Raw genomic sequence first — 17,770 nt, 5'->3', positions numbered from 1 at the left:
ATATGTTCTTTTGGAAATGGTCATTATTATGTGACTAGTAGTCATTACTTTGCCTGGGTCTAACAGCCCCAGCAGAATGCACTAGATTTATTTTCCAAGTCATCTATCAACATCAGTGAAAAAAAAAAAAAAGATCCTTGGTCTTCTAGGAGTGAAGATACTTCACTATAATCTCAGCATTGTAATGACTCATTTATGTGTCTCTGAACACAATACAACTAGTGTCTTACAGACATGGATCATGAATTAAGGAAGCCTCAGGCCATTCATCTCAAACATTTAGCACCATTCTTAGAATATAGTTGTTCTTTCATGTTTGAGGAAGGAAGTAAGGAAGAGAGGGACGGAAGGAAGAATTCACATTACTTCATCCTCAATCCTCACTGTAAAATTAAGAAATTGGACTAGACATTCTCTCAGTTTTTTTTTTTTTTGAAATATCATGAGTCTATGAGATGAAAGTTATTTTACTATTTATATATATTTTTAATTGCAGGGATTTCAAAATAGGTATCCTGAGATTGATAATTTATCAGGCTTACATTCTGTTTCCCAGGCCAGAATTAAAACAGACATGCAAACAAAAGCCCACAGGTACTAGCTCTGTTAAAGAAGTCTTAACGAAATACACCATGTTGGAGAAATTCTAAAATTCAGTGTTGGATACACACGAATTCAATATATTCAGAATGTAAAATTAAACATTAGGAGTAACATTTCCTAAACTAACATGTTGCAGCTACTTTCACAAAGTAACTTTTGCTCTTAACCTTCTTTTGAATGCAGGTAATCTAAAGCCAAAATAAGCTGATAGCAAGGAGCTTTTCATAACTTATTAACTTAGTGGTACAGAAGGCTATAAACAGTTAATCTAGCACCTAACATTTTTTAATTAAATAACTACTGCTATCTATGAGACTTATTTTAGATGTCTTTCATTGAGGAAAGGATAATCATTCTATGACTTCCAGATTCTTTCCAACTAAAACTGAAAAAGAATAGCTATTTATTTAAACAAAATAATGACTCAGGATCTTATTTTTGACTCTCACTGCTCTACTTTGATTTTATTTTTTTAACTTGCAATTACAAATCAACAAAGATTGATTACAAGGTGTCAAGGAGAATGAACAAGATGTAGACACGTATCTTTACCCTAGGAGATGATGTTTTGTTAAAGGTATAATTATGTATGTATGTATGTATGTATTTGGGGGGGTTGGTAATTAGGTTTATTTATTTATTTGATGGAGGTACTGGGAATTGAACCCATGACCTTGGGCATGCTAAGCATGCGATCTACCCACTGAGCTGTACCTTCCCCTCTGTATTTTAAATTAAACTAATTTATTACAAATGTGAATGTGTGTGACAGGGAAAATAGGTTACTAATCTTACTTATGTTTTATGAATTGTTATCCTGATGAAGAACATGAGATTTGCATTAATTAGCTTTTGAAAAATGGACAGGATACCATAATTTTTTTTTAAAAAGACAAAAGGATGAATAGCAGCATGACATATACTGGACACTAAATGTTAAACATATATGACAACAAAATAAGGATTCGCTATTTTATTTCACAAACTAAATATTAAGATTGTCATTGGCTTATATTTCTAGTTTCATGATATCTGCCTGAAAGTTGCTGTCTACACAAACTCCCATCTTCTGTAACTAAAGATTATTTCAGTAATCTGAAATATTTAAAACTTTCTTTAGCAGGAAAAAAGTTCATGAGTATTTTATATCCTTCTGGGATCAAGTCTTACTTGTGACCTTATATGTGGGAAGATATTACGTGTTCTATTATGAATTCTGGAAGCAATATGTATTTATTTCAAAAAGCCTAACATCAATGAGAAAGTTTGAATGCTAACATATTCAGATTCTGAGAGGCATATAGAGCAGTTCTAAGTCAGGCTGAGTACAAAGTTGCTATGACAATAATAATGTTTTGGCTACATAACACGGCAAAATCATGAAATACACAAGTAACAAGTCTGAGATGATAGCCTTCTATTTCTCTGGCTTTGCTTATTTTCTATTCTCATCACCACCATATTAGTCCAGCCCCTATTTTATCTACAGAGTCTCCTAGCTGGTTTCCTTGAAAACCATTCCTACTTTCATCTTCCTAAAACACTAATTCATGGATTATTTCATGGCTCAAAAACTTAGTGGCTCCAAATTACCCTACAAAATAAAATCCAAAGTCTGTATCTTGGCATTGGTAGGTTTTCGTATCCAAAAAAATTTGCTTAATATATGTTGGTGAGAAGAAATAAAACTATTTCAGTTGATTTATTAAATAACAGTGTTGTCAGGCACCAGGAGAGATTCTTTATTTACATTTTCTTACTTAATACTCAGATGTGTTTTGTATACAGAGCTGTCATCTACCCCACTTCAATATATGAGGGATCCAGAAGCCGAATTAAATGACTTAGTGAATTTACCCAAATAATAAATTGTGACTCCAAAGTGTACCCCCTTTCCACCACAATCAAGTGTAAACACTTGTATGTACAAAATCACAACCACAATGGAAGAAAGCACATGATGAGATCATAACAGGAATTTAAATTGCCTGTTAAGTGGATGATCAATTGCCTTAGACCAGGGCCTCCTGGAAAAAGCACTGGCAACATGAACAAGATCAGAGAGAGGTCAGGGTTAATAATTTATGTGTCTTTCCCATTTAAATAGTCACAGAAATGAGGAAAGTGAATGGATCAGGGAGGAAAGTCTATAGAGAGAAAAGAACAGAACCGTTGGCAAAGTGCCATTAGTGGGAGGAAGAAAAAGGAGAACCAGTGATGGAGCTAGAGAAGGAGCAGTCAGATACAACCCCAAAATGACAGGGTCCCCCAAAGAACAACGTGCCCGAGAAGTCCAGGATCATCCCCTCTCCCTGTGTTCAGTCCTGAACTACCCACCTGGAACAAGAAATATGACCTTGGCCCACATCACACTTTTTTAATGACCCTGGAACCGTGCAGAAAACCACTATTAACCTGGCTGGTCCCCATGACAGCCAAAAGTAATCATTTGAAAAAGAAACTCTCCCTGCCCCAGCAAAATGCTTAGAAAAGTAATATAAATTATCTCCCTTACTTAAAATCTCATCAAGAGACAAGCCAGGAGATTTATAAATATTTATTCACTAAAGTAATAAAAAACCAACAGGAGTAAGAGAGAATTTATAAAAACAAAGCAAACAAACTAAATTGACTCTGGGTTCTAGTCTTTAAAATTGTTTCCTTCTCTTGATTTGCTCTAGTAAGATTATCCTTAAGAACTCATGCAATAGAAAATGCCACATAATAAAGATAAAGATATATATATCTTTATATATATATAATCTTTCATATATATGAGAAACATTTTACGTCAATTTACATCTATTTATTTGCAACCACAGGAGAATATTTAATATGCCTAGATAAACACTGTAGAGTATAAGGCTTTATGATTATTCAGAAAATATTTAGAAATTATTTCAAGAAAATCTTATTTATCCTATTTCTGAAATGCCTCACTTTCTATGAAATAGAAATAGGGTCTTATATATTGTTATGAATATAGTACATATAAAATAGATAATTTAAGATACACTAAAACAATTTATAAACTATGATTCATATAAAGTATATTGATAAACAGTCATAAGCCAAAGTGACAATTATAGGAATAGACTAATCTGAAACAATACCAAGAACGGCCTTAGAAAAGTATTTTCCCATAAAATAACTAGAATGTTATTCAGTTTCACTTCCACTTGCTCAGAAGCTGAAGTGACCTTTAAGTTCAATTTCTGGAAAATATCATACTTGCTGTTTCTATTAGCTACATCCCAGAGAACTGCCAAGCAGGTGAGGCAGCATGGGACAAAGGTTTTCTCTGTGTATCAGTCTGCTTACACCCAGATGCAGGAGTTACGCATTTATCTCAGGGCTCTCCTTAAACTTCCTCCTTGAGAGATGAGGGCTTAGCTTCTCTTAGGCCACTTGATTCCCTGAGTGCCGTACTATAGGTTCCTGGAGGTCCCCTGAAGCCCAGCACTTAGGGAGCAAGGATCCAGGGATGTCTCTAGCTAAAGCAGGGCAAGTTCAGCACTGGTATATCGTCTAGTAAAGGGCTAGTCCCTGGGCATGAGACTGCATACAAGAGAGTGTCACTGGGCAGATTTCCAGATCCTCTAGTGGATGGCCAGTGAATTAGGCCACTTTGCTTCCCTTCACTCCCTATACGCAGGACTGAAATAGGATATTCTCAAACCACACAATCCTGAGGGCATTAATAAGAAATTTCAAGAGCAATCACTGGTTAGGAGGGGTACAGGGACGAGGAAGTGATCAAATAGCAGAAGTAAGCTGTGGGCAAGGGATCAGAATGACCACAGGCCCACACTGGAGGGCTAAAGAAATATCTGTGCACTGGGCAGAAAAGTCAGAGTGGGTCGTGGAGGCTGCTGAACACCTCTGTATTGTTTACTTGGGGATGGAGCACTTTAGCCAGGAAATATGTAATGTGATCAATTCAGTATTAGACAGAGAAAGGAGAATGGGGGAGTGCTACAAAATAAACCTGGCAATCTACATGGGGCACCAAAAGATTTTACTACTTGCTGTTTATCCTCTATAACTAGCTGTTCCTTCTGAGACAGCTAAAGGGTTTGCCCTGGATTCTCCCTCATATTCCCACATCATGATCTGTTGTAGTCTGCCCCCAAATGATGTCTCTTTAAACACACTTCTGTGCAAGAGAACTATGTTCAATATCTTGTAATAACCTTTAATGGAAAAAATATGAAAACGAACATAGGTATGTATATACATGACTGGGATATTGTGCTGTACCCCAGAGGCAGACACATTGTAATTGACTGTACTTCAATAAAAAAGAAAAGAAAAGAAAAAAACACACTTCTGTGCAAAAGCATGAGGTGGTAATAATCAATCCTAAAATGTCATTCTCTTACCCAGGGATATATCTGAAGGAGGTCACCACAGGACTTTTCTTTGAATGAGGTGAATGATATTCAGCAGACAAAATACAAGAAGGCAGGAGAGCAACGCATAGATGGTGTGAGAACCTGACCTATGTGTAAACTGCATAATCTGTGTATGCACAATGGAAAGATAATACTCACACAGGTAACATGATGTACCATACAGCATCTGACTGTCCTACATTAACCCATTTATTTTTTACAATAACCCTAGGAGGTTAGTGCTTTCATGAATTCACAATTAAAGGATGGGAAACAGATGTAGAAAGGTCAAGTGACTTGTCTAAATCACAGAGCTAAGAGGTCTCAGAGCTAGGTTCAGAGCTAGGTTCACACCCATGCTGTCTGCTTTCATAGGGCATAGTCTTAACCGCTGCACCACATTTCTCCCCACACCTGAAAGCCTTACAGTTACACTAATCAAAGACTCTTTCAGTTACCAGAGTGACCTCCTTTATAAGTGGAGTGTGAGTAATAAAGGCTAATCCCCAGGTGTTGGAGAGGGACCCAAGAGAGAAGTCAGGGTTGGAGATAATACTCTGGGCATAACCTCCACATAGATAAAAATAGAGGTCAGGGAAGAAGATGACATCATTAAAGAAAAGGCGATAGAAAGAAAAGACCAAGACTATGAATAGGACCTTTAGTTTTTTTGGATTTAACTTCATGAAGGGATTTGATTTGACCCATGATGATGATGAGTTCTTTTTACAATCATCTGCCTCAGGGTGGCAGCCATGTTTTTACTTCTGTATTTCATCTGTGACTCTGACAGTGCCCAGCACATAGCAGGAACTCAATAAACCCTTCCTGAATTGAAGAAAATATGAAAAGGGAATTCAGGATAGGAAGGCATCAAAAGTAATATGAATATGTGTGAAATGACCTTTGCAATGAAGGAATGTTTGTGCGCGATAACCTTTATGATGAATTACACATCTAAAGTAGTCACAAAGAAAAAACAGGTCATGGATTCTGAATAGATTAATTTCTATTCAAGTATTGAGACTGTGTGCTTATTATATACAAGACTTGGTGATGATATGCATGAGAATATGGAGAAAGATGTCGAAGTAACAACCATTTGGTCCTTATCCTTGAGAAACAGTCTTGTGACACTGGAAGTAAGAGAGACAGTAATAGTCATTGAGACTGAAAAAGATCTTACAGAGAGGAGGGCAAAACTTGAGTTAAAGCACTTTTCCAGGCAAGACCTAGTGGATATATGTGAGGGTGGCTAGGAAAGGGAGCATTGGTTGGGGATCAGGAGAGGTGATGGTGGGTAAAAGGAAATTATTCCAAGGGAAAGAAGGAATCAATGTAAAGTCCCATGGGGACAGGGTACAGAAATTGTGGGCCCATTTGATCAATGCTGATTTGTCCCATTTATTAATTTGGGGAATTTACAAGACTTTTTTGTTTCTGTTCCTCCTAATACATTACCTACTTAAAGTACAAACACTCTTTAACTCTGCTTGTACCCAATAAAGGAACAAAAGGAAACTCTAGAAATACCCAAGAGTTACAAATATATTAAAGGATTATAGTGATGGCTATCACAAAGATGATGGTTGTGTGATTGATAAATATTAGGGGAAAGCAGACCTGAATGCAACTGTTAGTTTTAATAAGTCTCAAGTGACAATGTACAGGATATGAGATGACTACTCACCGGACCGTAACTTCTGAACTATGGATCAAAAGTACCATTTTCTGGAATATGAAAAGGCCCACATGATAATGACACAACAAAAGAAGGGCTCTAGACAATCAACATCCAGAGACTGGGGGTAGGGTGGAGTGAGGAATTGCAATATCTTAGCCCGAGCTCTCTGAAGGGTTTATTGAGTGCACATGTGTAAGCATAGCATTCCTCTTCTCTGCTAGTTACTCCTGCCAAAAACTTGCCCTTTTTAAAACCTGAACAATGAACACTCTCTGCCAAACCTCATCACAGTGCAGTCTAAGACAACAATCCCCACAGCTCTGTGAAATGTGAATCAAGCCAAAGAAAGGGAAATGTTACCCTCTCATCTGTATATCCTATACAAATGCTTTTGAACAGCTACTTTACAGGTGATAAAAGCCTTACCTTCATAAGTTGTTACAGTAATTTCTTGATTTATATTAACTTCTCATTTTAAAATTATAAATAACTCATCTTACACTTTTTCATCATGCAAATACTTTAGCAGACAGAATAGTCTGGTTATTTTAACCTTCTAACAACATGCTTGGAAAGCAACTTGTAACACACTATTTCAATTATGATAAGGAAATGTTTGAAGCTACGAGACAGAAGCTAGCGTGGCCAAAAGAGCAAATTTTGAATCAGAATATATGTCAAGGATAAAGTTAATAAGTATACAACTACATAGAAAACTTGCCCTCTAATAAGGACAGTCAAACCTCAAAATTGATGAGATCTGAGATGATTAATCTGCAAAGATATGTTAAAAAATGGTACTCTGGTTATTATTATGTATTCATAATCCATCAATACTTGAAAATATGTCTATAGGAAGTAAAAAGGAGGCAACATGATAGTCTGTGCAAAAATATGAATTGCACTTATCTCTATTATGCAAATTAGGTATGTGCATTTCTAAAGGTTTATTCCTTCATTCCTCTTTTTGAATAAGCTAAATTATCCTAGGCAGGATCTCTCTTTTAAAAAATGTTACTCAATTCTTTCGTGTAACAGAAATGAAAACTCTGCATCTAAGATTCCAGTGAGAGCCCGGAGCATATTAGTCATATTGATCTGAGTCTTTTTCAGACACTTTGATTATTTCAGGAAGTTCAGTGGGGAATCACCAAAAAAAGAGGCCTTTTAGTCACACAGTCACATATTCTGGGATTGGATTCCATGACTCTTCCCGAACAAGTTCTTGAAATGTGTTTTTTATGTGCAATGACTCATATAAACTAAAAACAGGAAAAAAACAAAGCATGTTTAAACTTTTCAACAATTGCCACAGTAGAGCACAAATTCAGCAGAAACTCATTAACTATAAAGCACAGAATCAGGCAATTGTTAAGTAGTTACAAACATAAGGTAACATTCAAAAATAAGACATCAGCATGTATAAAAGCTTGCATAAGGTGGAATGACAGGACTTTGGATCCAACCGTAAGTGAGAGAGCTTACTGAAAGAAAATAAAACTCAATTTTTTTAAAAAAATGTGATAATGAGTGTGTATATGTCCATGTATGACTGAAAAATTGTGCTGAACACTAGAATTTGACACAACATTGTAAAATGATTATAAATCAATAAAAAATGTTTTTAAAAAACTATGCAACAATTTGTAACACAGAATAGAAGGAATAACATGTGATTTTTATATATAAAAAGAAAGTATATATACAAAATGAGGGAAAGCACTGAAAACACACACACACACACACACACACACACACACACACACACACACAGAGGTAAAAAGGGAAACGGCAGCCTATATATAATTTCTGGAATACACCTGCGTCTCAGCTTCTAGGAATTCAGGGGCACACAGAGGCCTCCTAGGTATATTTTAAATTTCAAAATAGCAATGATATGTGTAGTATACATATAATATTTGATAGAGAATAATCTTTAACATATTTAATGTAGCTGATGTCCTTGAGATTCAAAGAGGGGAAAAAAGAATATATAGTTACTGAGCTATTTTAGCAAGAATTTGGAAGCACAATCATTGTGTAAAACTGAAGATACCTGGCATATATGTTGGATCTTGTCAATACCAATAAAATAGCAAAGCCAGAAGCAGAAAAAAGTTTGTCTTCTTTTAACATTTAAGATTGTTTTATAGGACATCACTGATACCTAGTTTTCTTTGCATGAGAATGTGTAACAATGGGGATCTGGAAACTTTTGTTAATACAAATAATCCACTTTATTTTGAAAAATAAGTAATTATGAGAACAACTAATTGAAAACACATGCTTATTATGATAAGCTCTAATATATTTAGCATCAACAGAAAAAAAAAAAAAAACGTAGAATAGTAGTACCTTGAACTAGGGGAATAAAAATGAGCATTTAATTGAATGACATTAACATTTCTGGCCAGAGAAGGGTTTACCTTCTATACAGTTTCTCACCATGGTTAACCTATATGTTTGCAAATATAATTTTTAAAAACAGACTTTATTTTTCAGAGCAGTTTTAGATTTTCAAAAACATTGAGAAGATAGTACTGAGAGTACCCCTATAACCCACACCCAGTTTCCCTATTATTTTTACATCTTATGTTAGTATGGGCGTTTGTTACAACTAATAAACCAATATTGACACTTTCTTATTAACGAAAGTCCATAGTTTATTCTGATTTCCTTAGTGTTTACCTAATGTTCTTTTTCTTTGGATCCCATCCAGGACACCACATTACATTTAGTTCGTGTCTGTTTGGCTTCTTCTTGCTTATGACAGTTTCTCAGACTTTGTGGTTTTGATGATCTTGACAGGTTTGAGGAGTACTGGTCAAGTATATTGTAGACTGTCCCTCTATTAGAATTTGTCTGATGTTTTTCCAATGGTTTTATTGGGGTTATGGGTTTTGGGGAGAGAGATTGAGAGAGTGAGTGTTATTTTCAACCCAACATATCAAGGGCACATACTTAGAATGTTGAGGTTGCTGGTTGAGACAATGTTTGCTGGGCTTATTCACTTTAAAGTACTCTTTTCTCCCCTTTCCAAACTGAGTACTCTTTGGAGGAAGTGACCATGCTCAGTTAACACCTCAGAAATAAGGAGTTACATGTTCCCCTTCCTTGAGGGCAGAGTATCTCCATAAATTATTTGAAATTCTCCTGGGTGAGACATTTGTCTTTTCTCCTTCATTTATTCATTTAGTCATCATTCATTTATATTAACATGGTCTCATGGATATTTATTTTATACTTTGGGTTATAATCAATAGTACTTTGTTTTTTTGCTCAAATTGTTCCAGCTTTGGCCATTGGGAGTTTTTTGTTTTTGTTTTCTTTTTGGCTTGTCTCTTTGACACACCCCTATCACTGTGCATATGTGGTGTGATAGAGTGTGTGTGTGTGTGTGTACACATATATATGTCTGTGTGTTTTGAGCATTTGTTTATTTTTTGGCACAAGATGCTCCAGGCTCATGTATATTTCCAGCCCCAGTCCTAGAACAGTCATTTCCCCGAGGATCCCTGGGTCCTGTCATTGGAGAATGACATTAGAAAATGAGATCTAGGCACTGGATGTCACATACAAAATTTATTTTTTAAGAAAATTTCATGTTTAAGCCAAGAATTACCATATATCTTTATGTGTAGTAGATTTATGGATAATTTTTCACTAACAATTCCCTACTTTATGCTTATCTGTATTTTCTAGTCTTTTAGTAATGATCATGAATTATATCTGTAATGAAAACCATTAATGTAAATATAAAAGATCGGGAGAGGGTATAGCTCAGTGGTAGAGCGTGTGCTTAGTATGCGCAAGATCCTGGGTTCAAACCCCTGTATCTACATTTTAAAAAAATTAAAAATAAATAAATAAACCTAATTACCTACCCTTTAGATAAATAAATAAATAAATAAATAAATTCTAAAGGATATACACTCGATTTCAAAAAGAAAACTAAAATTAGTATCAATCTCTAATGACCCTGTATTTAGTATTACAAATAAAACTGAGAATTCTGACAGTTCTAAATAGCTATCTTTGAAGTGAAGTGCTGTTATATTTCAAAATTGAAAAGTTTCCTCCAACTAAGAACAGTATTCATTTTTCACCTTAGAAAACACTTCTTTCTATCACAGATCATTTCAGAAATGAAGAGCAAAGATTTATCTGAAAACAACAGCAAATACCAAAACACAAGAATACCTGAATTTCATATGCATCAATAAATGCCTTAATTTCCTTTGTATGGATTAGTCTATGAGAAGGATACAAAACCACAGAGGAGTAAAAGCCTAACACTGATTTTATATATTCCATTAAAGGAAACCAGATTGTTTATACATAACTTGAGATTATGACATCATTAGGCATGGATCACACTGTCAACATATTTTTTAAAAAAGGCTTCTATGGGACTATTTAAGCAACTTTGTTTTTTTTTTTGGACTTTGTTTTTAAGTAAATCATACATGCACATAATACATGCATAGATTATACTATTTCTCTTCACTAATGCCAACTCCAGACAATATCTCTACTGAGTAATTTTATTAGTCTAATTTCAGCTAATGTAATATACTCAAAACTATATACATTTAACTCAGTTATTAGGTACCAGTTATGTAGGCTCATTTCTGGACCAAATATAACACTATAATCCTTAAAAGCTGTGTAAGATGTGAAAAAAGACTGACTAAAACAAAAGAGCAAATAAAATGAATAATTAATACAGTAAAAGTATATTAATAACATCACCACTATACTATACCTATACAATTTTACTTATTTTCCATGAAAGCAATAATACTCTATTTTAAGAGTAACTTTTCAAACAGAGCTATGATTACTCATGTTTATTAAATAAATCATCTAATTGACAAGAATGTTTCCCAAAGAACATGTCATCCAAGCATTATGTTTCCCAGAAAGAACAGTAAAAGTTGAGTCACGTTTGTCTTTTCCTAAATAATGAAGCTATAACAAACAGTCTGAAGACATACTAATATTTATTAAACCAGCATCAGTCAGAATGTTTCTCCTTGAGACTGAGAAGTTGATTTTTCAAATATCTAATAAAAATGGGATGACTTAACCCAGTAACTCTGCCCAAACAGAAAACAAACACTGGGCCACACAGATATCTGCCAATTCCAGAGGACATCTTCAGAGACACTTTCAGGTCTGTGACAAATTTTGATAGTTAACAAATACCCATGTCATGGAATGAGAACATGGTATGAAGAATAAGAACTGAGCACCACGAAACCTCCTGTCTTAATTTAACTCCAACCCCAATGTATTTCCTAGCTCTGGAAAAGAGAAGACGTGAGAGTAATTCAATTCAGTGACTCAAGTTCAAATCTATAGTTGGTCTGTTAACCTGTCACTGGAAACAGTACATGTGCTTCCTCTGCCTTTGTAATTGTTTATATTCCTGACTTTCCCTGACACCAAAAATAATTCTCACTCCCACCCTCACCAGCCCTCCCCCCCACACACACACGAGATTAAAAATAAGTTATCTTTGTGCGTTTTACCCATGCAAAATTATAAAGCAAATTCATTAACTAAGATGTATCTATGAAGGTAAATTCTGCAAAAAAGCAAATGAAAAGATACATAATTATTTCTTTGCCTTTTACCCTAAGTTTCTGCTGGTGTTGTTTATAGTTTCCTGATAATTCCAAAACATTTTGCATTACCAGACATTTTTCCTTGACCTCGCCCTCTCAGAGAGTCAGCTGGAGGGTAACAGAGCCAAATTATTATTTCTCCCAAGTGAACGGTGACAGTCTCTTCCAAAGGTGAACCAGTGGTGCTGAAATATGAAGTCAGTTTGTAGGTATTCAAGTCATGAAGGCAATAAGTAGACTAATGAAAATTTCATTAATTGCAGGAAATTTTCTCAGTAGAGTCATGAGGTAACTATTTGACAAAATGTTTCTTTTGTTTTAATTTTTCCTTTACAAACATTATTAAACCCACTAATAATTCTTATAAAGTACAATAAGACCCATATAAGTATAGATTATTAATATCATGTATATATGATTCTTGGCCTACAGACTTGATGCAGCCCATACTCATCTTTGACCCTGGATCCCATTTAAATTCTTGGGATTCTTCCTCTGTAAATTATAATATACAGATACTGCATCAAACTAAGCTTAGAAAGGCCCTCCCTTTAAGAGGGGTCATGGAAAGCTGCCTTAAGTCCCTAAAAGGTGACCCACATCCTGGTAAAACAGTTTCAATCTCATCTCTGTCCTTTACGAGTTTATATTTGAACATATCAACTAACACCTTTGCATCTCATCATTCTCATCTCTAAGATGAAAATAACCGCTTTGTCTATTCCCCTAACCATCAATACCATTTTTAAGAGTTATGATTTTTCTTAAGATAGCAAAAGCCAAAATGAGACACCACCCATTTCAAACCTTCTGTCTCTGCTTTTTTTATCTTAAAAAAAGGGGGAGAATAATGAAACTTCAAATAATGTTGATAGTATTAATCGTGATACAAAGCACCTAGTATGTAATAAGCCTGAGATATTAATACGTGATACAAAGCACCCAGGATGCAATAAGCGTTTGATAAATGTCCTTTCCCTTCACCAATTTTCCATTTCATAAATGGGCAAATTCCATTTGAAATGTTGGCAGTCCAGATCAGTACCGTTTTATTGTCTCGCAGCTACCTCTTGACCCTATTCTTATCTCTTCCCACATCACCTTCCTGTATTTCCTGGCCTTTCTCTTCCAAGGGCCAAGGTCTTTTCTCATCTCCCTGACCTGAACCATAACTTTGTAGCTTGTCAGCGATGGCTCCTCTGGCCAGGTCTAGCTGCTGAGGCGAGCCTCAGTGACTCCAAGGTTGGACAGAGTTAAAGCAACTCCGAGCTTGGGCTGCCCAGACTCTTCCTGCTCATCCTCCTAGCCGTCTGGCCTCAGAACAGCAGGAGACGCGAAGGCATCACTGGAGTGATGACATGTTAATTCTCTCCCTTCCCCACTCTTTACATTTTTCTTTCCACGTGCAGAACCCGGAAGGCTCTGACCGCTCTTGCCCTGGTGGTTGCCATGGTTACACAACAGCAGCACCAGACCCAAGAAGGGTGTCATCCCGTTTCCTCTACGATCCCCTCAACCTTTTCCATCCCTTAGGACCCCCAACCCCGCAACACACTCACACATCGAGGAAGTACCTTTCTGGCTAAATTTAAAACTTTAATTCCCCGCCCCAACCCTTCTTTCTTGCAGAAGGCACTGGCAAGCTAAGGAAGGATGGGAGGGGCCTTGGAGGAGAAAGAACAGTCCTCTTTGGGACTTTTTCTTTTTATTACGGCTTCAGTCAGGGCCAAACGTTGAAAAGTTCTCCCATTTAACTTAAATCTCCGTAACAAGGAATTCGGGACCTCAGCGGCCCCAGCTGCCAGGCGCGCGGCTCCGGTCCAGTTCCTACGAGTCCACCCTGGTGGCGGGAGGGCGGCGTCTCCTCCTCCTGTCAAGTCCCCTCCGCGCACTGGAACGCAAGCAAAGCAACCAGCCCACGAGGCTGAACTCAAGTCATGAGGGAAGGAGACTCGGCCAGTGCCGAAAACCGCCCGGGCGCTGCCAGGGCAGCCCATTAACGCGTCAACTCCGGGAGCGGAGGGAGGGAGCGGGGCAGGGGGGTTGAGGGGAGGAGGATATCCGCAGGCTTAAAATCACCGGTTAAATTCCCAGCAGGGGTCAAATCCGGGTCTTTTCGGAGGCTGCAAAGCCGAGGCTACCCAGGGATGCTCCGCTCCCGCAACAGTGCGTTTTTCCGGAACCGCCTTTCCCAGACAGCCAGTTTTGAGGTTGGTGTCTGCCTCCAACTCTGCCCTCAGAGTCTGGAAAGATGCCTGCTTCCATCAGACGGAGCGCTGCGGTTCCCTCAGAGAAAAAGGCGTCGCCCATCCCTCCCCAAAAACACCACAACACAAATAACCGCCACGGCGTCCTCATCCCCTATTCCAGCCCGTCGGGAAAAGGAGAGAGCGAGGGTGCAGACGCCCTCGGTCAAGTCCTTGTCAGACGGTCCCCCACAACGCGTCTCCGAATGAACCTGCAGCCGGCGGAGCCACGGGGCACGTTCAAACGCGCTCTCGGCGCCGGGCCGGGAGGGAGCGAGGAAGCGAGGGAGAGAGCGAAGTTCCCGGCGCGTCTCGGGAAGAAAACTTTGCGCCGTGCGGGCCACGGAGGCTCGGACTCAGGAAGCAGCGGCAGCGGCGAGTGGGACCGCGCCCGCCGCCACGCAGTACCCCCGCGCGCGCGCGCGCGCGCGCGCCCAGACCGTACGCGGCTCAGCGCCGGGATTCCGCGTCCGGCCCCCCGCGCGCCCACTCCCTGTCAGCTCCGGAACGCTTTTTCAGTCAGGGAACGTTTCCTTATCTCGCCCAGTATCCTCACTTCAGACCCACAGCCACCCCGAAAACCAGTCACCCCCTGCTTACCACCGCGGTCCCCAGCGCGCCCTCCCACTGGAGCAGCAGGTGACCCGAGCCAGCCTTACCTGCCGCAGACTCTTCTCTCCCTCTCTCTTTGCCCAATATCTTTTCAGAGAGAGAGGAAGGGGGTGCGGGCTGTGGGCGAGCGACGCGGCTACCCCGGGCACCGGCGCGACCTCCTGTGAGCGGCAGCCCTGGCTGTGCCGCGGAGCCGCCGGCGGCCCTGGCGAAGCGCGGAGGCTGCGTTCGCAGCGACCAGGCTGGGAGGCAGGGGGCGCTGCTGACCCCCGAGCGTCTTGCCTCGAGCGGCGCGGAGCCAGGCACCAGCTGGAGCTTTGAGGAGGCGAGGGCGGTGAGGAAAGGCACGCTCGGAGCGGGAGGGCAGCTTTTAAGTTTGTGGTGTGACCGCAGCAGCTGTCCTGGGAGAGACTCAGTCTTTCTAAAAAGGGGATGCTCAAAACGCCGGGGATTACCTCTTCCCTTCCGATCTCCTCCCCCAGCCCTCAGCCCCTCCCTTCCTCTGCGCACGCCAGTCCCCCCGGCGTGCAGAAAAGTCCATCCCTGTCGACGCGCGGGCTGTCAACAGCGTGGATTAAATGTAGCTCTGGCCACGCTGAGGGATGTTTTTTCCGGACAGGCCTCTCTGTATGTAAAGCAACTTCTGACGTTTGAGTCCGCGCCCGGGTGGCTTTAGGACGTGTTTATTCTATACCATAAAGTCTCCAAGGACTCCCTGCGGAAGAAGCAGGACAAATACTGTCTCAAAAACTCTTAAGCCTCAAAATAAGTACCTGTGTTCCAGTAAAACCCAATCCACTGTTACTGGCCTTTAAAGAGCAGGCACAAGGAAGCGACAGAGATCAGCCCTCCATTAAAAGACTGGCCCTGAGGGAGGACCAAGCAGAAGGAAAAGCAAAAACAAAAATACAAACACAAGATGTAAGTTTTCTTTCCTTTTTACCTCATACGAGGCCAACAGGGATATATCACCTTTTCCTGTCTTAGGTTTCCTTTGTAGACTTGCACACACCCTGGCCACTCAGCAGGAAACCTGAAAGTGTGTGGGGACCAGAGTGGATACAACATTTTGTGGAAACTGGAACTTACAGGATTTGGAGGTGGGATCCTCTTTAAGAAAAGATGCAGAAACAGCTTCATTCTACAGATTTTACAAAAACATGTGACATATGAATTAATTGTCAGGCTGCCCTCAGGGACATAGAAAGGGCCTGTGCAAGTGATGAGTCCTGAATTGAGGCCTTATTGGCTGCATGGTAAATCCTTGTGTGATTGGAACTTTAGGTCTGTGTTCACACACCTTGCAATTATTAATCCCAAACATAAAACTGACTTGGGGTAGAGCCATAGAAGAAAAGCAGCCACGGGGTCCTGCATTTGTCAGCTTGATTTAAGAGCACAGCTTGTAAGGTCCCAGAGTTCCCTTGGCAAATGACAAGGGCTGTTTTGGTTTGGGGGTAGTGAGCAGACAATGGCAACAATGGAAAGAACTGGTGAGGGGAGGAGACTTCATTCAGCCTTCCCTCTGCAGCAGAGCGCTGAGGGCCACCAAAGTTAAATGAGTCATTTTAAGTTACAGATGGTTGGTGGCTGAGCCAGGCTCAGGAAGGACTCAAGTTTCCTAACTCTGACCAGAGTTCTTTCCTGTGTCTCATGCTGCCCCATCTCTATAACCTTGGTTTTGACTGTCAACCAACCAACCCCATAATTTTCCTCTTTGAATACAGAAAAATTTAAGGCCCTACAGACTATTCCAACCTATAGCCACATTTTCCTAAATGCTTTGTATTCAACATTACATACACCACTCGCTTTATAATTAACCATATGCTTGGTGTGCTTATTGCATTTTTAAATACTTTTATATTGTTTTCATTTCATTATGTCATTGCCCCCAGTAAAAACTGCAAGCTCATTGTAAGGACAAAATACCTCTTCTGTCTCCCACAGCATAGATTAAGGTTTTGCACATGCTAGGTTCATGATAAGTAATTTTCGTCTTTTAAAAATTCTCTATTTATTAATTTTCTAATAATTTTGTCAGTTTACTGGCCAGAATTTTGTATTTAACTGGAATTGTAGTTAACTCTGGGATTTCCCCTTTTTATTTCCTGTCTAAAATCCTAGTTTAATGTACTCAAACCAGATGACATCTCTCTTTTGCTACTGTCTCAACCTTTTCCACAAAGGCCCTACAGAATTAATCACTCCCTCCTGTTTTTCCAAGGCACTTTGATTTCACTACTATTATAAGTCCCTTTCATGTTATATCATAATAAGTAATGCATTTTTGTCTGCCTCCCATAAAAGAGCATTGCCTGTTTTGTGTCCTCGTTTCCACAGCTCCTAAAACAATGCCTGTGAATTTGTATTGAACTGATTTGGTTTGAAGTACCCTGACTTCAAATTTAGGCTGCATTTTCTAGGGCATCCTGAACATACCATGAGAAGGCAACATCTGGAAACTGGGTTCTGTGCTTTCTTTCCTTTTAATTACTCTGAGCACGCAGCAGGCAGAGGCCACTGCACAGCCTAGTCGTGATGAATGGCCTCAGCTGTGTCCAGAGCTTTGTAATCCTCACAGTACTTCTCCGAGTGTCT

At 39.3% G+C, this 17,770-nt stretch overlaps 1 protein-coding gene across 3 annotated transcripts in view; it reads right to left on the bottom strand.

The window, feature by feature from the left end:
• Positions 1–15,800, bottom strand: part of SEMA3D (semaphorin 3D) — a 178,448-nt gene extending 162,648 nt beyond the window's left edge. For 2 of the 3 annotated variants that reach the window (XM_032484096.1, XM_032484099.1), the window contains exon 1: positions 15,217–15,800. The gene's annotated coding sequence lies outside the window, so the exon portion shown is untranslated. The remainder of the gene's footprint in view (positions 1–15,216) is intronic. The other variant, XM_032484100.1, reaches the window with a different exon arrangement.
• Positions 15,801–17,770: the final 1,970 nt, after the last annotated feature.

Source organism: Camelus ferus, chromosome 7 (genome assembly GCF_009834535.1).
Source record: "Camelus ferus isolate YT-003-E chromosome 7, BCGSAC_Cfer_1.0, whole genome shotgun sequence".
Lineage (NCBI taxonomy): Eukaryota > Metazoa > Chordata > Mammalia > Artiodactyla > Camelidae > Camelus > Camelus ferus.
The sequence above is the reverse complement of the archived record's forward strand: the minus strand, read 5'-3'. Positions and strand labels throughout refer to the sequence as shown.